Genomic DNA, 23,592 nt, shown 5'->3' with positions numbered 1-23,592 from the left:
GATCTCTGGGGACTACAAGGTCAACATGGCTAACAGCAACAGAAGTGCCTGTAAGCATAAATTGTGGGATTCCTGGAATTCCTAACCTGCCCCTAACCTCTGTACATTTTGTTCAGAACAATACTTCCCTACAGGCAAACTCAGAGAAGGGCAGTAGAGGAATTCACAGTGCAGTCTCACTGTGAGTCTTCCCTATGAAAGGCACATTCCAAAGGTGCCTGCATTAACAATGTGAAGATTGAAAATTCCTTCATACCCTCGTGTTCTTGAAGCCCTACAGTATCACAAAGTAGAAGAGAGTGAGAGGAAATCTTAATAGATCATGAACCTTAACTTAATAATTTGAATTTTTAACACCACATCTCCTAAATGCTCTGGGTTTTACATGCTTTGCAAGTACATCACTGAAAGATAATAATGGAACACAACTCAGGAATACCCCAAAGCACTAACAACAAGCATTATGTTTTGTGAAATTAGAAGCATACTGAAGTAGCAGGGGCAAAAGCATTCCAGGGAGATACTTATAATGTAATCAAATTTACCACCTTTAAGTACGCTGGCATGAATTCCAGAAGCTATTCTACTCATTAAGAATCAGACCAGGAGGAAATTTCTTTGTATACAATTTAAATGCAGCCTGAGAATCAAAACCAAAATGTGAGTTTTGTTCCTTTTGTTCCTCATGGGCAACCAGCTATACCATATAATTGCCCCATATAATTATGTGTGATGAGTAGGCTGTAGGACAAAAAGCCCTAGCCTAAGCTTACAATGGAATTGGAAGGAGTTCATTATTACTTGTTTCAAATCCAAAGAGAAGAGGCAGTATGAAATAAATCACCAGAACACATCTGTCTGTGCTTGAACACCTCAGTTTTCTCTCAGAATCAACATAAACACCGTTTAGTTCAAACAAAAAGGAATGGATCAAAACCAGCAGCATTAAATAATTTTTTAAATTATCAAATAAATGTGAAAGTCTTTTACATAATCTTTATTTTTCTCAGGCAGCTTTTTATTTGTTTGGTTTTAGAATATTTCCACAAAGTGACTCACTTTTAGGTAATCAAAGCATACTGAATTTCCCATTGTAGATCTTTGACTCCTGTTTCTAAAAGATCTAGGCATTTAGTTCTCAAAAAAAATGTGTGGCACCTTTCTTCTTTATGCATATTTGTGTAGCTGTCAAATTCTTAATTTCACTGAACTCCTTAGTTCTCAAAGAAACACAATTTATCAAAACACGCCTTCAGAATACAACTTCATTCAAGAGGTAGTTGAAGCACAGACTTCCAATTAGGAAAAATATGAGACACTAATGTTTTTATGGCACTGCAAGTCAAGAAATTTATTTCAAAGTTAGGAACCTGGCTTTCTAATGTCCAATTTACATTATTCAGTATGCTCTAATGCCAGATCACAGACTAACAAGCCACACAGTTCTCTGAAACAAATTGCAGGTTCTCCTTGTGAAGCCACTAGAACTTCTATAAAAAATTGTTAATTTGGGATGTCTGCCTAAAAACAGATGAAGGAAAGACAGGTTCAAGTGACCCATTCAGGTGATATTTAATTCCAAAAACTTATGTGCAATTAACTGGCTTTGGTTTTGAGAGCTGCCAAGAGCTGACTGTGAGCCAGCAGTGCACCTTGGAAGCAAAGGAGCATCCTGGGCTGTGTGAGGAAAAGTATTGCCAGCAGGTCCAGAGGGGAGATCCTTCCTTTCTGCTCTCCACTGGTGAGGCTACATATGGAGTGCTGGGATCACTTCCAGGCTTCCCAGTAGAGGAGAGACATAGAGATCCTGGAGAGAGTCCAGTGAAGGGCAGCTAAGGTGATTAAGGGTCTGGAGCATCTCTCTTCTGAGAAAAAGCTGAGAGATCTGGGACGCTTTAGCCTGGTGAAGAGAAGACTCTGGATGCACCTAATTAATATATATAAATGCCTGAAGTGGGAGTGAAAAGAGGACAGAGCCAGACTCCTCTCACTGGTCTCCAGAGAAAGGACAAGAGGCAATGGGCTCAAGAAAAAATACATGAAATTCTATTTGAAAATAAGGAAAAACAAAACAAAAAAAAAAAAAAAAAAAAAACCCAAGACAGTTTTTATTTTGAAGATGTCAAACATTAGGACATGTTGCCCAAAGAATCTAAGGAGTCTTTGCTCTTGGGGATATTAATAAAGTTACATAGCCCTTGGCAACCTGTTTTGGCTGACCCCACTTTGAGCAGGGATTTGGAGCAGACAAGTCTCCAGAGGTCCCTGCCATCCTCAACCATTCTGCAGTTCTGTGAAATTAAATCTAAATCACAGAGAGCAGAATTTTAACTGGGAGAACATCAGGTTAGGAAGACACTTTGAATGATATTATACATTTCTTTTAGTGACTTATTTTGTTTTATGCCCAGATTTCTTAACAAATAGAGGGGCTTCTTCTATAGTGTTTCACAATTATTTCTTTTCCTTGAGTATTATTCCAATGTTATTGCATGTTAGGTCTAGGGCAATACCCTCTTTAGCCATGAGGCTGAAAACAGTAATGCCATGTGATCCAACAGGTTGGGTTGGGATCATGTGGCACTACATTGAACAGTATCTATGAAAATAAATAAGAAGTTTCACACATTAGGGTGGACAGTTAAACTGAAAATTAACTGTCTGTAATTAGGAGGATAATTTACCTCTGGTTCTTGGAAGATAAATACCTTTTCCCTGACTATGTTTTACACTGAATTTAGCAATACTATAAAAGATATTGAGGGAAATGTGTATCAAGAGTATGGTGTAAGAAAATTAGCATGTCCTAAGTATCTTCCTTGTTATACCTTGTTATAAGTTTTGTTATACAAAACTTAAAATATCAGTTTTATAAAACTGATTGAAATGCTATGGCAAGAAGCACCAGCTTAATTTTGACCTGAAAAACTCACATTAATAATACACTTGTAGACCTCAACAGTTTTCTAGTCTTAATGATCTTCTCTTAAATAAGCACTCGGAGACAGCAGTGAAGCCTGATGAGCATTTCCCCTTTCCTGCCAATGGGGTTTACAGTTCTCCTATGTGGACTCTGATGCTCCTGGGGATTCACATTTCCTATATGGTCACATTAGGCCAGGCATTTGGCAGTGGAGTGTAAAAACCACACAATCTCTTCTGGATTTTTAGACACCCACTGTCAGCGCCGTTGCCAAGAACTGTTTCATGCAGAACAGCAGCAGTGAATGCTCCCTGAAAACAGGAACCTTTGCCCAACAGTGCTGTACCTGAGATGGGAAAGCCAGCCAGGCTGAGGCTGTACCCTGCAGAGCTGCAGCTGCTGTGGGGCAGCACTCCTCACCAGATGTGTTCAAAGGTGACACCAAGGGATAACCTTATGAAGTACACCAGTTCAAGGAGGAGGTCTAAATGAAGCAATATTCATACAAGAGAAAGAAAAAAAATCTCAGTCCTTGAAAGATGCACTACAGAATAAAAAAAATAAAAATATTTAAATGCAATACTTTATTCATGGCTTATGCTCTCTTTTCTCAGTTGAGTAAATGTTGAAGTTCACTGTAGTGTTGTCTGATACTGCCACATATCTGAGTTCTGTGTCATCACAAACATCACATCAGAAGAGCTGATTTCCTGCCAGAATACATATCTGGTGAATGCCAGGAGATAATTTCACATTATATAAAAGCCTCTTCCAAAATACTACTCCAAACATAACATTTTATTAGGCAACTATTTACCTAAATTTCCTTCTATGAAATAACAGGGTAGAGCTAATGAATAATGTGATTTAACCAACAAATATATTTTGAGGTCTGGTTGTTTGGTTTTTGGTTTTTGTTTTCTTTTTATTTTTATGAATTCTTTATTACTAAACAACTAGAATGATATATCAGAACAGTGTGTGAGGAGGTTAATTGCACTGAGACCGCATTCCTGCTAAAAAAAGTGACATGTTATATTGCCTTATGCTCAAGCTTTATGTATAATAATGTATTTTAATAATACATTGGTTAAGGATTTAAAAGCTGAAATAGTATTATTGCATATCATGCAACTACATACAGAGAAAAACAACGTAATGCTGAAATGCAATGGTGGCAAAACTGTCAAGGGGTAACTTTTGGGTCTTAAAACCAAATTATTCTAATGCCAAAATATTTTGTGTATAGCAGACTGTGACATCTGTTTAAGAAACAGTAGTTCCTACAATAGTTCCTGTTTCAGTGCATAGGATACAGGGAATATTTAAAGCAGCAGAGGAAAGTAGGGAACTAATTCTTCAGTAATCTCGGCATAGCACAGCCATTCCATGTTTTATTTCAAAGAGGCTTTATACTTATTATTATTATTATAATATTTGCATTCTTTCATTCTGTCTCTGTAGAAGAGTTGACACACAGCAGAGAGCTTGGTGGGGCTGTGACACAAGCTTTTCCAAAAAAGTCACCCTTTGCTCAAAAGCAGTAAATGGACAGAGTTGAATAAATCAGAGTTTCCAGCTCCCTGCTGCTCAGACCAGGCTGTGCTGATGTCTCCCTAGGAGCACGACGATCCCCTCCTGCTGCTCAAAAAAATTTGTTGCCCAGCAGAATGTGGAGAATTTTCTTGTATAAAGTGCTACAGAAAGTGTGTTTAGGAAATGTTAACAGGGGGGTGGTTTGATTTTCCCTCACCTGCAACCAACCTGGGATATTCCACTGGTGACTGGTTAGTACAGAATTTGCCATCTACCTTTCGGGTGGCTAGGAGAGTAACACTTGACTTCAAAATTTATGACTGCCACTTTCTTGTTCTGCTTGTTTGTGATAAGACCCAAATCCATGTTCTTTCTCTATAAATCTATTTTGTGTAATTTGCACATGAAAGAGGTGTAAAGTGCCCCATATCTTTTAGGAAGGAAGAATATGCAATTGCAAATGTATAATATTGCAATGTATAAATTGTTTTTCAAAGAGGCAGAACTTCCTAAATAACTCTAAGTGCCCTGTCTGTATTTTTGGACTTCTTGAATTACAGTCAGTTCAGCCTAACTTCAAAGAGAAAAGAAAATAAATCATAATCCTGGAAAAAATTCCCATCTACTAATTCCAAAACTGAATCTCTGCTATCTTCAAGTGGTTTTATCTTTGATTTACTGTCTTAATTTAATTCACCATTTCCTTAGACAAAGATAACGTTTGAAATATTGTCTTTCTCAACAACACCTAACAACACATAATATTCACCATTCAGATACTTAAGGACATCACACATCCCATCTCCCATGGAGATGCAGTCACTCTGCTGTGATGTTCCTCAGTAACCTGCAGTCCTGCTGCGCAAGCAGGAATACATCATTTAAAACAAAATATAAGGGAGTTCAATACAAATGAAAGCCAGGGCTGAGCAATGCCCATACAAACCAGAGGGGCAAAGAAGGAAAATAATTCCCTAGACTAAATCCTCTCACATTTGACACAGACTGGCTCAATGGAAGAGGTTACAACATGAATTCACAGACAGTTCTATAAGTACAGTGGACACTGAAATGGAGAGTAAGAGCAAACAAATGGCACAGAAAAGGATAGCAGGAATTTTCTAATTGGCTTTGTCACTGAATATGGCATTTTCTACTGTGATGACCAGGCTGTGCTCATCTTTGTCAGTCTTTAATGCCCCTCCCTATCTAACTTGAGAGTTTGGCACACACACCAGGCACGTGTATTCTCTGATGGTAGGGAGCTATAATGTTATGTCACATTTAAATCTGGTTAAAAATTAAACATTTCCAATCTCTCTCTGTCAGGACATTGTGTAAGTGTGATATAAAGTCTACGTCTATACTAGAATATAATATTGTCTTTGGAACACTTTCTAGTCCTTCAACTCCTTTGGTCACTGACACAGCACAAAGGGTGTACTGTGGCCAATGGTAATTCCCTGGGAATTGTCCAGGGAGTGCATGCTAACTTAGGCAAAGCCCATTCCAGGGACTGAGCAAACAATTTATGAGCTTGGATCTTCATAAGAAATGCTTGAGCCTATGCTTTCAGTGCATATTTCAAAACTGTAAATGTAGCTGCCAGGTTAGATCTCCCATCTCAGGGTGAAGTTCTCTTTTTGGCAGTGAGTTGCAATAATTCCCATTATTGCTCACTCTCTGCTCAGTTCTACATCAGCACAGATTCCTGGGACAGAGATAAAGCTCACCACAAACCTCCATCTCACTGCTCTGCCCTCCTTTCCTCTCCATAATGGGCACCAGCAGAGCACAGAAAAACAAATGTTTTCAAGAACCTGGAGCTGGATTCCTTTTCTGATTTGTGGTCAGTGGAAGAAAAGGGAGCTCAAGGGCTCCTGGCAAGGTAGATGAGAGAAAATACAGGAACCAACTGCAGAAGGTGGATGGTATTCACTGGGCAGGGAAACTGCATGGACTTTTTGCCTAAAAAGTTAGCTGAAGCAGAAGGTGGATGATGCTTTCATTACATTTCTCTGAGAAACTCTGAGTCCCAAAACAGCAAAATTCCTCTTTCATTGAAAGGAAGGCAGAAAGTGGAAGAGGGAAGAGCTGGGGGCATGGGAGTGAGGACAGGTGTAAATGTTTTTGTTTTTTTTTTTCTCTAAGAAAGCTGATTCTTTATTAGATATTTATGTTTCTGTGTGCTCACTGTGACCATAAGTCACAGTGCATAGCTTCAGCATTGCCTTTGCTCTGTGTGGTTCAGTTTAGGTGGATTTGCAATTTAGGTGAGTTGCAAATTTAGCCAAAATTTAAAAATAAACAAAACCATTTTTACTGAACACAATAAATAAGCAATTTCTAAATCTTTAATCAAGTTTTGCAGATGTCATCCAACTTAGAAGATATTTATGGGGACGATGTATCACTCTTTTTCCCTAGGAAACCAACTCCTGTAAGTTTTTAGTTCTTTTTTTCCAAATGAAGCTGCTGGACCTTCTTTAAAAATATTTGCTATAGTTTTTATAATATATGAAAACAATATTTCTGCATGTCCTGTTGTTAGGAAATGAAAGAATTGATTTTTTTTCCAGCAAGAAAGCAGGATATCAACCTTTTGCAGTTATTTGGTGAGTAAATTTTTACCCCCTGTGGTTATGCTTTGTCAAAATTACAGGCCTTTGAAAACAAGGTGTTGTAATAGAAAATGTCAGTCATCCTTAATAACAGATTCACTTAATAACTCTGCCTATGATGTAGAATATTGTAAAAGGAAGAAAATAGAGAAAGAAAGAAAAACAAGACTTAAAAAATCATTCAACTTACACATCTGAGGAACAGCTGGAAATTCACACAGGATTTTTTTAGCCTCTGGCAAAAACTACTACCAGAAAAAAATATTTCCCTTTCATCTCTGTAACACTATGAACTAAATTTTTAGCAAAATTTCAGACTTAAAGAAATGGACGGCTCTCTAGGGTTGTGAAACGCATTTTCAAGCCTCTAATTTTTCAGAAGAGGAGCTAAAAGGCAGAAGAGATGCATGAAGACTTCAAGATTTTTACCTAGGTAGCTATAACAACAGTCAGTGCTTCCCAAAGATTTTTCATATTCTTGAAATGCCATACAAATAATATGCAAGACATATTAATAACTTTTAGAATATGGTAAGCCATAGAAACTGAAACATATTTCCTTTCTAGAGATGTAGAGAGAGCCTTCAGCTAAGAAAAATAGTTAGATAATTTTGGAAAATATGGACAATTCCTCTCCAGGCCATCTTTTCAACTGACTAGAAACCTGTGTTCTCTGAAGTTCTGAATCCAGAATAGCACAACATTTTTGTGAATAAATAACTTGGAAATACTTTTGGAGGTTGAACTTTGTCACTTACTGTTAACTGAAGACGGTCTTAGGGGATACATCAACAACCTTGCTGAAAAACCCAATATTCAGATCAATGGACTAAATATGTGCACTTTGACTAAGAGAATTCCACAATAATAACATGTGCCATGAATGCACAATTACTTTTTGAAGTCTAGGAAGGTTCAATCAACGGTAATCAGAGTTCTGAAAACAGGGAAAAAATATAAAGTTTTACATGATACCAGTAACATCCAGCAGGCTGTTGATCAGAAATTGAGAAAAATACTATCACTGTTTAACTCATAAAATGAAAATAATATTGTTCAAAATTGTTTTTTGTGGGCCTCATGATGATCTGCAAGGACCATTGTTAGATGTTCGGTGACTACTTTGTTTGATGAGTATGGTATCCTGGCTGTAAAGAGTCACACACAACAGCTGGACTTCTGGGTGAACAACTGTCTGAAAAGTGCAGCATGTAAATTGTAGGGAATTCAGTTGAAACTGAACACACTAACTTCAAGGAAGTGAAAAACAGGAGTTAAAACTGTTGAAGTGTTGCCATGAAAAGATGGATATACAAAAGAGGGATATGAGGCTAGTAATGAATACAAGGAGAGGAGACAGTAATGAAAGAGGGGAAATGAAGAAAATGAAGGGAGATATATGTAAAATGAGATTATTTCATTTGGAAAAAAAATGAAACTAAATAAACCAGAAAAGTGTTCAGGGATTTATAATGTCTTAAACAAATATGAAGTGTCATCCAATTAATCTAATGATACTGCACAGTCAATTTACTGGTGTAAATATCAGGGCACATTTTGATGGCAGAAATCATGACTGACTGCTCAAGGACAGCAAATACAACACAAATCCTATCTTCTTTCCAGCTTAAAAATTTACAAGATGCTGAGCATGAAAGGTGAGAAGATAAATGAAAGACAGCATATTTTAATATGCAACACGTTTCCCTCTGCCAAAATAGGATGGTAGAGTGATTAGATTTAAAAAAAAAAGGAAAAACAACAAATTCAAGATATAGTAAAGTAAGCATAACAGTGTTGGTTTGTAATGGCATTTGTGCTGTCATTTATCACTCAAAATATATTCATACACCTCTGCTGCATCATTGCACCTCAGTTCAGCTGCTGCAATGTATTCATAATCATGGAGGGTGTGCTGAGGGGAAGAGTGGAAAATTTAAACAAGAGTGACAATCGGAAAGAACATCTTTTGTTCCTATTCAGTATACGGTGAAAAAATGATAAACAATATATAGAGAGAATAAGAAATAAGGACAGTAATAATCTTCTTATAAGTATTGTATCACAGGCAACCTACAGCCCTGACTGGCTTTTCAACGTTAGGACAACAACAAGGATACAGGAGGAATTTCATGTTACCCAAGAACATCAGACAAGAATTTCAGTCTTTGTGTATCAAGCCTATAGAGTAGCTAACCTGAACTTCACATAATAAACCAGCCACAAGTCCCATATATGAAAAAAATGTCCCCTGTTGTGCCCTGTTACCTCGTTCTCACACACATGGATTCATCATGTGATCCTGAATACAGAACTAAGTGAAGCTATTTTCACTATTCTCAAGCATAGTTTATCACAGATGAAACCCATCTGATCCTTCCTTTTCCCACATTTGTCCTCTCATGGCTCTGTAGAGGTTACAGCTTAGATTTTGATTACATGGTAGTTTTTTCAAGATTGCTGTTTGTTAGTAGTGTGTTCATACAAGTACAAAAAAAAATCATTTTTAAATTACATATTTTGACTCAGGTTGCTCCTACCTTCACAATCTCTCGAAATAAATAAAAATAGACTTGCTTTTATTTTTCTTTGAAGGTCTATTTGGCAATTTTGATTCCTACAAATAAAACTTATCAACAGAACCCTTAACACAAAGCAATGATTAGCAACTCAAGTTTAAGGAGAAGAAAAAAGAAAAAAAGGAAAAAGTAGAGTTTAAACTTCAAACAAAGGCACAGGTGAAGAACACACTTCCTTTGGAAATATCTTCACGCTGTTACAAGTGGCTGAGCTACATGGTTCAAAGTTATTTTTAAGTGAATGAGGTTAGGTCAGAAGAAATCCCACCTCCAATAACTTAGTTACAGAGCATAGTGGTTGACAGTATCTAGGCAAATTACAATCTTGTAACTTTCTGCTAAAATGAAACCTTTTCGTTCCACTTATGAAAACAGCTAGAGACATAATCAGTCAATTCTAATTTAAGGGCAAGATGCTCAATCTCTCCTCAAAACACCCAAGTGTTTGTTGACTCCCTGTCACTAAACTGGAGGTAAACCCTTTTGAATCTGTCAGTTTATCTCAGTTGTAAGGGGCCAGATTATAACCAAGGGTTTCAGATAAGCGAAATATTCTCCTAAACCATTTGGTACTGTGTCTTATTACACTTTTGAATGAGAAACTGGCTTTTATCTCTCTACTTGATAATTGACAAATTGTTCATTGATAAATTGATAGTTTAAGTTAATGTACCTATCTCAAGTCACTACAGCAAAGTCTCTTCATTCAGAAATAACATGCCAGGTTATAAAATGTCCAGATATAGTCTTGGAAAGTTGTGAACATGTGAAAAGTTAAGGTATTGACAGCATCTTATAATTAATTTCATTTTCCTAGATGGAAACTTTATCATTGTGCTGGTTTTGCATCATGGAATGATAACTTTCAGAGCCTTGTATGACCAAAGAAAATCAGGTGCTTTCTGTGAAGGTTGTGCTGTGGGTCATGCCTTTGCCAGGCTACCATTTCCAAAGTCAGAAATAGACTGTGTATCAGGGAAAGGCATGAAGAGTGCCATGATTTCCTTGCATATCAACACACACATTTCCCCTGGGATACTTAAGACACCAGGTTTTAATACGTCTCCAAAGAGAAGACAGTTCTGATGGATGAAGCTTGTCTGTGTGAGAAACAGAAACATGCATCTGAATGAATGAAAGACACATTAAACCTATAAACCAAAGTTTATCTGGTGATGAAATGCTCACTTGCCATGACAGATACTGGGATCATCATGAAATGGAGACTTGGTCACTGCTGACCTCGGTCCCTGAGTCAGCTGCACTCGCTGCACAACCAGGGTGCTTCGCTTCTACTCTCACATGCTCATTCTTAGAAAAGTAGGTGACAATATTTACTATACTTTCTGTGATTTTTAAAGATAGGAAACATGGTAGCTGAATATCTATGCAGCCCATCAATAGAGATTCATCAAAGTGCATTCAATGGGATGTTGTCAGTTTCAACATTTTCAAGGAGGTATTTGGATCTGATTCCATCCAGTTTACACTACAGTTAAAATAATGGCAAAAAACAAATACAATTCTCTGTATTTTTACACAACTCCCTTATAAATCAATAATCCCTCAATTAATACACACACTGGTAAATTCAAATGTAAACTGCTCACAACATAAAAAAGCAATTTTGGCTGGAAATTATACCAATATATGTAAAATGAAAAAACACTACTTTTGATTTAATTGAATATTTTATCTGTCCTTAATTTTGTACAAAAAAAAACATTTGCCAAACTTCCCAATAACAATGAGGAATTATTTTTTAGGAGGGGAAGTATCAATCTGTCCTCCATTAAAAATCATAGCAGTTTTTATGCAAATAAAAATTAGGATCTGATGTTTTCTTATTCATTAATGATAGTGTGGAGTTATGATCTATCCTACCTGAAAAGTGGCTTTTATGGTTTATATTGAATTAGAACTTGTGTAATACTATGGTTCTTCAGAAATATACAGAGCAGTACTTAAAGGTCTTTGAACATTTAATAAAGCTTTACATTCTAAAAAGTATTAAGTAATTCATTAAGCAAAAATATGTTTTTTTAAGTGAAAGGGAAAATCTGGCTTGGATAAAATATTACACACTGAAGGTACAGTATCTAAATAATGGTATTAAGGAAACTTCTTTTTTAGTCTTATTGCATCAATCTGATGGAAATTATATGTCAGACCACAGAACATAAACATAACTCAAACTGGATTTCTTTGTTGTGGGAATAAATTACAGGCATGTGATTCAGTTAAACAAGAACAAAAAATTATTTCTGCTGGGCTTTGACCTCATGTCATGCATGTCCCCACAGAAACTGAAGGAAAAAGTGTGAGTTTCATCTACTCTTTCCTGCAGGTCACATATCCCGGGACCTTTCCATGTGCAGAGTCACTTTAAAGATTTCCAGAGTTATGCTTGCATTCACCACAGCTGGATTTTATTCTTATATTGTTGGAAACAGAGAAATGGATGATAAGTAGCTTCAACTCTATCATCAGCCACAGGAAGCTAGGCAGCAAATAAAATTGTCAAATAGCTCAGGTTCACAGCTATAGCTAGAAATCTAGGTTCCAAATATTCCTTCCATTCTCTTGACAGGTGTTTCCACAACCTGCTCATTTCCCTGAAGTGAATTAATAGATTCTTTTAATCCACTTTCCTGAAGTGAATTAATAGATTCTCTTCCTTTCCTAGAGCAGCAGTGATGATGACAAATTTGTCCAGCCAAACTTCCCACAAATTGGCCAAACCCTCTCACCACCTATGGTTACAGTCCAGGCCAGGGAAGATGCACTATGTGCAATAAAGAAGCAGAAATCAGAGTGCCTTTCTGGACCACTGCTTCACACTTTGCAAAATTGCCTTGTACTGCAATATCTTGAAAACCAGACAGCAGCATTTTATATCAATTTCTGAAATAATTTTACTTCAGTTGGCAATAATTAGTTTTAAAATTGAGTAGGTGATGGATGTTACAAAAGCTGCTAAATCAAAGAATAAATGGCTCAATAAATATTTACCATTAACATCAGTCTTTGTTCCACATCATTTCTGAAGTTTCTTTAATCAGCCTCTGATTTACAAATCAAGAAGAAAAAAAATGCACCTTATCAGCTCTCCCTGCACCAAGAATGTCTCAGAAGACAATGAAAAGGGTGCTTATTTAAAATTGCTCTTTATTTATACACCAAATGAAAGTACTTTATAGGCACTTTTTATTTCATTACAAGCTTATTTCAGGTCACCTTAGACCGTAACTTTCAGATCTGATGAAGGTATCACAGTGCTTTTCACACTTGAATAACCACTGAATTCAGGTAGTCCTTTCTGATTTACACCTGTGTAACTGAGGACAAGATCAGGCAGCTGTTCTTTCCCAAGGGACTAGAATTAGCATTCAAATCTCAGGTAAGGTCTATTGCAAGGCAAGTAAAGACCTTGCAATGCCTTGATGCTCATGTGTTGTATCCCACCCATGCTAACCCTACCAGGACAGAGTCTCAGCTGCTGCAAACAATTGTAGCTTCAAGATTTCACCAGGGTTAAACATTCTCACTAGCTGAAAATCCAGCTAATCATTCTATATTGCATCCTGCAGCACATCAGGAGGAGCATAATAAATTCTTTATGGAATTAAGTGGGGAAAAATATGTTAATGGGGAATTATGTCTTTGGTGTTATGAACACAAAAGACAACATATTTAAAATTATATTCCCCCAAGCAATTTTAACTCTGCTGCTTTGTATAAATGTATTAAAGCATTAAAGCTAATATCATGTGCTGAAAACCAGAATGCAACATATGTGCCAAGGGATTGAGATATCACCACAGTGGGAACTGTAACTATTAATTTGCTGATTTTAGTGAAAATAAAGACTAACTTCTGGCATTATTTTTCTCTATTTATTTATCATTGTACCTTTTTAGTTTTACTACAATTATTCCCACCCAACCCACTACACTAGGTAAACAATTATACATGAACATAGGTGATAATTCACAAATCAGCAAGATGTTACATACTGAAATACAGTTCTAGGCAGAAAAGCAGGTTTTATATGGACCTCTTCCAGCCAAGGTCTTACGAGCAATAGAATTTAAATCTTAAATACCAGAATTAAATATTTTATTCCTGAACCTTTATTAGACCCTAGACAGCCAAAGTAGGGGAAGTTCTCTGCCAAACTAAAAATGATTAGAAGCCAACCCTTGCAGTTCTCAGAAAATATTTGCAGTGCACAATAGCTTATGCTAATTCACTAGGCCTGTTTCCACTCAAGAATGTATGAAGATGTTTATGAGTCAACAGGATATAAAGTTATGTGGTTGCCATTTATGTTGGAGTAAATGGCAATAACATTTTCTTTTTTATTGTTGAAAGCAATAAACACGGAAACTTATAAAGAACGATTTGTGGTTGGCATGCAGAATAAACTCTCATAGAATCAGAACTCTATAACCTTTCAGATATCCTTCATCCAAAGTAGCCTTAAGCAAACATAAACAACCTCCTAAAAGTTAAAAAAAAAGAATTGATTCAGTTCAGTAAAATGATGGATGATACAGGACAAAAGGGTAGCTAATTATTAACTATAACATTAAACAAGTGGTTAACAAAGATTAATCTTCAAGACAGTTTACAACAAGTACAGATAGCTCATTAGATTACTATATTTTTTGTGCCTGAATAACAGAAATTATGCGGAATTCTCATTAATGAGGATGTTATTTCCTCTCTGCATGAATACTTGGCATTTTGTTTTGTTTGAACATCATGTTTGTTATGCATAAAAAAGACTATGACCAGATGAATCTTAACTAGAAAAGAAACTAGCACTTAGAGTTAAACATGAATTCCTAACACTTTTCTTTTTTTAAGATTAACCTTTTCTATGTTGCTCTGCAAGATTGTAATTTAAAATTAGAGTCACAATTCTGTCATGCTGATGAGATATTGATTTGGTGTTTATTTGACATGATTTTTTTCTAAATGTTTCTAAATGTTTCTAAATCCACATATTACCACAGAATTTTACTACAGTCCATTGAAATGTATGCTTAGCACCTGGAACAAAAAATAGCTCTGAATATGTGTTGTCTTCTGAAATACTACACTTTTTTCAGTAAAAATTAGTTTAAAAATATAATTCCAGTACTATTTACAAAATACTAAACATTTAAAGGAAGATGTCTAGGATAATCATCTAGATGCATAATTGTTCCAGGTAAAAAAGTAATGCCTTTTTTTTTGAAGATAAATATTTTTAACTGTTTAGTTCCATTAACAGAAAGAAACAATTGCAACTATTTTTCCCTGTCTGAAAATGCAAAAAGAAAACTATGAGAATAGCATATTTCTGTGGTGTTGAACTCCCTTGATGTTCACAGAAGCCATTTTCTATAGTACTCTTCTGCCTTGTTGATACATTATAATAAATTTAACCAATACTCCAGATCCTTGCACACAGTATTTGTCCTTTTCTTCACTGCACATATCCAAGCCATTTGATGAAAGACTAATTTTCTTCCTTCTTTTTAAGCAACTTAAAGACAATTATCATGCCTGAATTCCATAACTCTAGGAAATAGCTCCTGTCAGACGACTCATTATTAAATAGGTTTTAATTAACTATATTCTAGGATTAAATAAAACTATATATAAAAGAAAATTCTCTATAGATTTCTGACCTGAATTATTCAATTTCTTTCTTGAGTATATGGGTGATCTCCACCTGTGCTTCAAATCTATTCTTGGAAGTGCCCCTCATTTTAGACTGTCCTAAGATGACATTATGATGCTTGTATCCCCAGTTGTCTGTTCTTTTTATGCTGGATATTATGTTCTACGCCTTCAAGACTGGCTCTGAAAAGCGAAGTTCTGTTTTGTTATCAGTCTGCTCACTCCCCCACAGTCAGCGGGACACAGACGGGGCAGTAAAAAAGCTGCTTTTGGCTTTTTGCTCTTGCTTTCCCTTTTGCTCTTGCTCCTGCTTCTGTTGTTAGTTCGTTTAGCTAGGCAGTTTGAATTTTTCCCTGGACTGTTTTTCTCCCCCCTTTCTTGGGACCACTCAAGCCTGCTCTGGACTGGGACCTGGGAACACCGAGAGTTTGCACCTTGTGGCCTGCAGCAGCTGCCCCAGCGCCAGAGGCACTGATAACAGAGCGACCAGGAGAGTCTTTCTGAGTTTTTTATCTCTTCAGAGCAGTGAAAGAGTGGTGTCATCTGGTACTGTTCATTTCGTGTGCTGGGGAGTGCTTGGCCTGTTAAATAAACAGCTTCCCTCCATTTCTTTCTGAGGAGTCCTTCAGAACTGGCTGGGGAGGGGCTGTGTGGGTTTGCTTTCTGGAGGGGCCCTCTTTGGAGTTTTCTCCCAAATTTGCCCTAAACCAGGGCAAAGTCTCTCCTGATTTCAGTCTTAATCTCTAGGTGAAGCTGAGAAAGTTGTTGAGAAGAATAAGCATGAATAAATTACACATATGTCAGTACACCTGCTGTGTCCAGCACTTGGCACAGCTGAATCTCCCAATGGCCTATGTTCTGCTTCTGTGTCAAGAGCAAGTCACCTAAACAGCAATATCATCACATTACTGAAATGGAAAAAATATGACTCATAGGGTAGATCTGTATCCACAACCATACCTAATGTCTGATATCAGGACAGTTTGAACAAAGCCTGTTCCATCACATAATGCCATTTTACAGACATAATATCTTCTACTCCCCTTTACCTAGTGAAGCGCAACCATTGAGAGACAACAGTCTCAACCTCGCATGTCAAGAAAGAGTTCTGTGCACCTGAGTCAGAGAATCCAGTAAAATGTACCAATCATCTGTAGGACTTAAAAGACCATAAGAAAGTTCATAGAGGAAAAAGCAAAGCCCCCTTTAATTTAGTGTTCTCTGGCCAATAGACAAAGCCAATGAAAGGGATCCAGTCTTAATAACACTCAATAACTCATGTACTTCTCAAATCTGATTTCAACTTTTGCAACACATTACTTTATGTGTTTCTGTTCTTTGAATCTCAGCTAGTTTTTACCATCCAGGTAATCCTCTGACAAGCATATAATCTTGTCTATATATTCTGCAAACCAATTACTTCTTTTGTTTGTTTCAGATGAGACAAGAACTCTTGCTCCCTAGTTACCTTCCCCATGCCACTCAAAATTCTGTAAGATTCTGCACTAAACAAAATCCTTTTCTTTTTTGCACCTTAAAGAAGGTTTTCTTTTATCTTAAAGTTCATACCATACTTTTGACTACCTTGATAATATTGTCTGTACATTTATTTTTAATGAAGGACACAAACAACACATGCCATTCAGGATGGCACTAGCGCACATACTCTGTGCATTATATTTTCATTTTCTTCTTTGGTTTCTTTTTTTGACCTTAATAATTTTTACACGTTTTTAATTACTGGAAATTGAGGTAAAGTTTTAATATGACAAAACTAGAATCCCAATCCTTGGTATTGTAGCACTTTGAAATGAATGTTCAGTTCAAAGCTCATCTCTATGCTAACAGGCATTGTTTCCCAATACCTCATTTTCTAACCCATTTATTTGATACGATACCACTCAGTTAGTATTGGGATGTCCTTCTCCAGTTCTTCACTGTCAGCTTCTGTGTTTTTAAACAACTTGAAAATCATAATAACTGCTTATCGGCACCTAATATTCTGAACATATTAAAGATCCCCATAAAATGCAAAAGTGCCATCCCTTCATGATAAGGGTTGCATATTCCCACAGTTTTTCCTATCTTATAAATATTATTTATGGAGACACCATCTTTAGTTTCTCACAACATCTTTATTAAGAGATTTTGGAAATGGTGTTGTCTTGGAGAAAAGTGGGTATGTAATCTGCAGATCTCTCAATTATGCTCATCCATTCATTCACAGAAGTCCATAGATTCATAACAGATGACCTCCCATCACAAAACTGGTTTTAACTCTTTTCCTTTATCCATATACCCCATAACACTGCTCTGGCTAATTGATTTGATGCAGATTATTCTGTCTACAGTAGTTTGAACTGTCCCAGGAAATAGTTTGGGAAATTCACATAATAACTGTCCACTTCTGAATTACTGGTACTGAGTTCAATTTATGCAAGAGTTTACATACCATGATTGATAATTCATCTAGTTCATACTTTAGTTCCATTAGATATCTATATATCTTTCTAGCTGTAATTGTTTATTGTTTTCAATATAATAATGTTATATAACGATTTTATTGACATTTGCACATTAGACGAATCTCCAAATTCACTTTGCATTAAAACAAGGTCCATCATATGCTGTTTGCCCTCTCCAACCCAATGAATGTAGGTGCAGAAACTAGTTTTTCTGACAAGGATTTATCTTTTCAAACTGCAGTTTATATATATTTATATTGTTTTCCCTAAATAATCTCTGGTTTCCGCTTATCCCAGTGTGTTTGTTTTTTTGTATTTTTGTTGTTTTTTGTTTTTTGTTGTTGTTGTTGTTGTTGGTTTTTTGGATTTTTTGGGGGGTTTTTAAATTAGTTTTAAGCATTCTACATAATTTTCTACAAACTTCTTTTGACAGCCTTGCTACAGATTTAATTTAATCTGCTATGGTTTTTATTTCATATTCTTTTTTTTCTCTAGGATTTAACCCATCATTTAACTGGAGGGGAAATAAGGGATTTTTTCTTCTTTTATTTTCTTTCTAAGAAATTTCTATTCTTAACTATTATTTGTATTGATTCTCAATCTCTTTTATAATCCTGACATCATATCATTATGGCACAGCCATCTACATGTAATGTGCAAATATATACCCTCCCAGCTGTTCCTTTTAATTCTTTTTTAACATGATTTTCTAATTTAGGCACATGCTCTTATGAAAACTAGGTATTATCACACTGGGGGGTGGTCTCTGCTCATCTTTCTGGAATGTAGGTGCCCTGTGGCTACTGATTTATAGTATTTGGTTGGTAGACATTTGTAACCAAAGCATATGCCCTGCTCAAAATCAGTTCTCCCTTTGTGGGATATTAAGAGTTATTCCATCATCTGTTCATTTACAGGGTTAAAGAGTTTTGTGGTTTGATTTTTAGAGAGAATGTTTGTTAAGAGTAGCATTTTAATCATAACTTATGAAGATGACTGGTATTTGATTACATTCTGGGGTTTGGGGTTTTTTCCCTACAGATAGAATGGGTTTTTTTTTTCATAAATATGTTATGGTCAGTATTTGTCAAAGTCTTCACCTCAACTATTTCTTTTTCGGTTATTTTTTGTAAAATGCAAGAGAACAGGCTGAGGGGAATTTCTTAACTTTTGCACATTAAAAATATTTTTTCTAAGAGTTTATTGTTTAAAATAGGAGACTACTTCTGATATTTATTGTGATATTTGATAAATTTTTGTGAGTACAGTTGAAATAATTCATTATTACTGCTCTTTTAGTTTTCACTCTTTTAAATGTCTCACAACACTCTATTCTCCATTTGCTCTGATGATGAGGTCAGCAGTACAAATCTATTACATTTTCTATCCTCTCCTGAAGGTTTAGTTCCACATGTCCATTTTTATTACCCATATCCTTTCCCCGAGGAATAGTTTAGGGCTAGACCACAGTGTATGATTGATTCTTTTCTTTCAGCTATATTTTGGTAATATATATTTCAATAGACAAATTTTCTCATTTGGACAGCCTTCCTTTTAAAAATTTCCCTTTGATATTCATACACACAGCACATGCTGCACTAAATTTGGTTCCTGTTACTCACAATCACTTACTTGGCAATTTAAGTCTTTCTCCAGATTTTACATCAACATGCTATTATCCTATTGCTTTTTCTCTCTCTGCTTTGGAAATAAAAGTGAAACGTATATCCTGATTAATTGTATTCAGAATGGAATTAATCAATGTCAGAAATTCTTGAAGATCCTCTTTATAATTCTTTTCCAAAGTAGAAGCAGTACAGGATTTAGCAGACTGTGAGCTAATGTTTAAGACAGTAGCTATATACCTAAATAACAGATCAGTTTGGTTCACCAAACTCAGAACAACATTTTTGCTCCTCAGTGTTCATTTCCAGATGTAACAAGAACTATGACATTTTTAAGGAGATTAATACCCCAGAATGAAAAGAAATCAAGTTCAATTTCTAATTAGGTCCATGTAAGTTTGTAACTACTACTTTAAAAATAATTTAAAACTCCAACAACACAGGAGATAACTTCTGTAAGATTCAGAGTGCATCTCAGAGCATTTAAAAGCAAAGATTTTCTACACCATTTTCTATGGTATAATGCCAAATGTTATTATACCTTATTAGGTTCCTAACACTTGATGATCATAGTTCTGCAGAGTCTGATTCTCTTTTTACCTCTGTGCTGATTACACATTTATTCCTATTCATTTTCTATTTTTTAAAGCTCAAAACTATTATCATCTTCTGCATTTAGTTTTCTCATTTCACTTTACAATTATTGCTTTATTCTGGTATCTGGCTTATTTTCTTCATTCTCTTTTACCATTTGTGAATGCAGTGTCTGGGGTTTTAACTGGTGTAACAAACATCACAATTCTATTTCTTTTATTTCTCTTGCTCAGCAACACCTGTTTCTTTTTATGATATTTTAGTTTTCAGACAGACAGCTGATTGAAGGCTTGGAAGCAGAAGTCTCATTTGTATGTTTACTGGATTTGAGCAAGCTGAAGCAGTAAAAGATTTTATCAAGGTATCCAGCTTCCTTAGAAAGGGCACTGATGAGTTATTTAGCCCAAGTTCTCTTCTCTAAGTCTTCCCAGGATGTTGCTAGTTGTAAAGGGATTTTGTTTTTTAAATGGATCACTGCCTACTGGACTTAGATAAATTGGCAATTTCTGCCTTAGGAACACAGAAGTTTTTTATCAGGCCTGAAAACATCTATCAATTGCCTGGTTACAACTCCTGCATTCCTTTATAAATAGTACCTGTTCACCCTCTTCAACAACAAAGAGCTTCATGGTATGCTCCAGTGAAACTTTTGTGAGGTGAGGAAATGCTTCCATTGCCATTAACAGACAACTAAATCAGGTAAAAAATATTAAAAATAAAACTTCATAAAATATTGAGGAATTAGAGTTTATCTAGCTAAACACCTTTCTTTGATGATCTGAGTTTAAATTGATGCTTGAGTGCACACAAACCAGCTGCCAAACAGAGCAAAATATTTAAGCCAACTCTGTCCATTATGTCAAGTCTTAAATTATTAAAGGTTTTCCATTTTATTTTTTCCATGTAGTTCCAAGTCACTGAGATAAATTTTTTGCCCTGATGTGAAGAAGGGAACATCATTAGAAACCATCTCTAAAATAGTTTTCTAAAATCACTGTTTTGTTTTACTTACAGAAGTCAAATATTTGGTCAATTGCATAAAAGTTATCAAAGTTTGTGACATTTTTATCACCATGGTTTCCCTTATTATAAAATAACTGCTGTCTTCAACTTTTACCATGAATTATGCAGCATTCATGTAGATCTTAACTCTAGTTCCTTGATACTCCACATCCAGTGGCTTAACATGGAGACTGGTATTTAAAAATTGTTAAAGAAACTTGCAGCCCATTTGCAAAGATTCAATCATATCCACCTAACAATGTATTTTCAAAGCCCTGCTCACTCAGATACAAAGAAATTCTCAGCCTTTCTGACAACTGGAGTACTGTATCAATATCTTGGACATTTAAAAAAATGTAAAGGATGTGAACATGTTGGTCACAGATGAAACAATAGAAAATGTACTTTGTGTGACAAGAAACATAAAAAAATAACAATTCTCTAGATGAATGACATTGTGTTGTCATTTCAGATCCAGAATTGCATGGGTAAAGCTCTATTGAATACCTTTGTATTTAAAACTAATTCAATTCCTTGATCACTGATCAATTTTGTCACCCAGCTCAGCTGCCACTAACCAATCACCTTTTAATTTTGGGAAATAAATCTTCTTGTTGATATGCTGAGCATGACATGAACAGTACAAATCCTGAGATTAGTGTCATTGTATATGAAATGTTTCTTTCTTGGCCAATAATAAAAAAAAAGTATTTTGATTGTTTTACCTGTTCTAGTGTTTAAATGATGTGAAAGCGGAACATTTCATAGGATATGCTTTTGACAGAAGAGATGAAATTGAGTCCAGCTATCCACATCTTCAATGCCCCACTGATGCCTTTTTCCCAAAGGCTCATAATCATCATCCTTTCATTGTGAATATCAGTAACTCTGGAACACAAAGCACAGTGTGTAGCTTTCTGACATGCTATGGGAACTAAGCATCTATAAGCAATCTTGCTATTTTGGAGTCAAAATTCAAGGCAGAATATAGTGTGGATTAAATATAAACTGTTCCTCACAGTGCTGTTATTTTTTTGTCATCTTCTGAGTTGACTATCCAACTGAAAAAAGACAATTTTTAATATCATGTACTACAACTTCTGATTAGAGCCATTTTAACTAAAATTCACTGCTCACTATCTAGACATTTAAATTTGAATTGAATGTCTGCATTCTCTTAACAATCTTCTCTTACAGTGGAAAGCAGCATATTTATTCACAATTCATTTACTGTATTTTAAATTTCTATTTGAGAATGAGATGAATATTTAAGTTGAATGTTTTGTTATCCATATTTGCTGAGATTAATCCTCTGCTTTACATATAAAAAACCTGACTGGTTCCACACAAAGATGTGGTGGGGAGGAAAGGCCATGCAGGAGCTGGATAGAGAGCTCCAGAGTGTGACTTTAGTGAACCTGAAGTGATCACAAGCTGGCCGTAGCACCTGTCCATGACAAGAACTTCATTAGCAAGCAAAAATTCTTTTAGCACATTTTAAAGCAATAGTTCTTCACAGCTGCATCTCCCTGGGGACATCTCTTTCCTATAGATCATTGTTTTCAAGTGACTGACAAGAAGAAATTCAAATATTTAGCAGAATATATACCGCAGTCTTTCATCAGTTTATGTGTCTTTGAATCTTCAGTGACTTGTCAAAGACAATTTAGAGTAATGCACACAATTTTAGGGAAACACACTTTTTTATTAATGTTTTTCTGTGCTGCCACTAACATACCAGTAACTGCTGATTATTGACACACTTAAAAAAAGATTTGTCAGTGATACAACTTCAACACTGGCAATGCATAGCTTTTAATGCACTAAATGCCACTTGAATATTTATTAGCATTATAGAACCATCTGCTTTCAGCTTTTCCAGACTAAAACATAAGTTCCTCTCACTGGAATGCTCTCATTTTGCCTACACAAGAAAATCCATGCAAGCCAAATAACAGAGATAACAGAAACAAAGCTGAATTCAAAGAAAATAAAACAGCTGATTTTTTTTTTCCACTCAGCATTAAGAACCGCTTTCAGCTACAGATTCCTTATGCTGGGATACTGAGGTAAAAGGAAGAACGGTTATGAGTTTGAGGAAAGAGCAGAAGAGGGGACTGAAGCTGCAGCTTAATTCCCTTCCAATAAAAACCTTCAGGAGGGTTCTTTTGTTGAACCATCCTCGCTGATTCCACTAATTACTGGCAGAGGGCTCCTGTGATTTTGAGTCAGCACTGTAAACCTCTTTGTTGAAGTATTTTTGCTTTGCTCCGTAGCTGCACAGTGTAAATACACAGCAAAGGACCAGGAACTGCAAAGTTAGGATTCAGACTGTCAGACAAGCTCCCTTAGCTCTAGGTTAGAATTTTGCTCTTTTCATTTGTTCTCCCTCACCTTCATGATTTGCATGCTTTTCTGCAAAGTGATGCAGACTCAAAGGAAGAGTAAAGTGAAAGATGCTGTAGTGAAAGACCCTATAGTTTTTACATGGACTGACAAAATAAAAGATTAGGGATCAGTCTCTCCCTAGATAAATTTTCCAGGTGAGAACAGCCTGCAAATTTGTTCTGGGTG

Source organism: Melospiza georgiana, chromosome 3, assembly GCF_028018845.1.
Source record: "Melospiza georgiana isolate bMelGeo1 chromosome 3, bMelGeo1.pri, whole genome shotgun sequence".
Classification (NCBI taxonomy): Eukaryota; Metazoa; Chordata; class Aves; order Passeriformes; family Passerellidae; genus Melospiza; species Melospiza georgiana.
Note: the sequence above shows the minus strand (reverse complement) of the source record.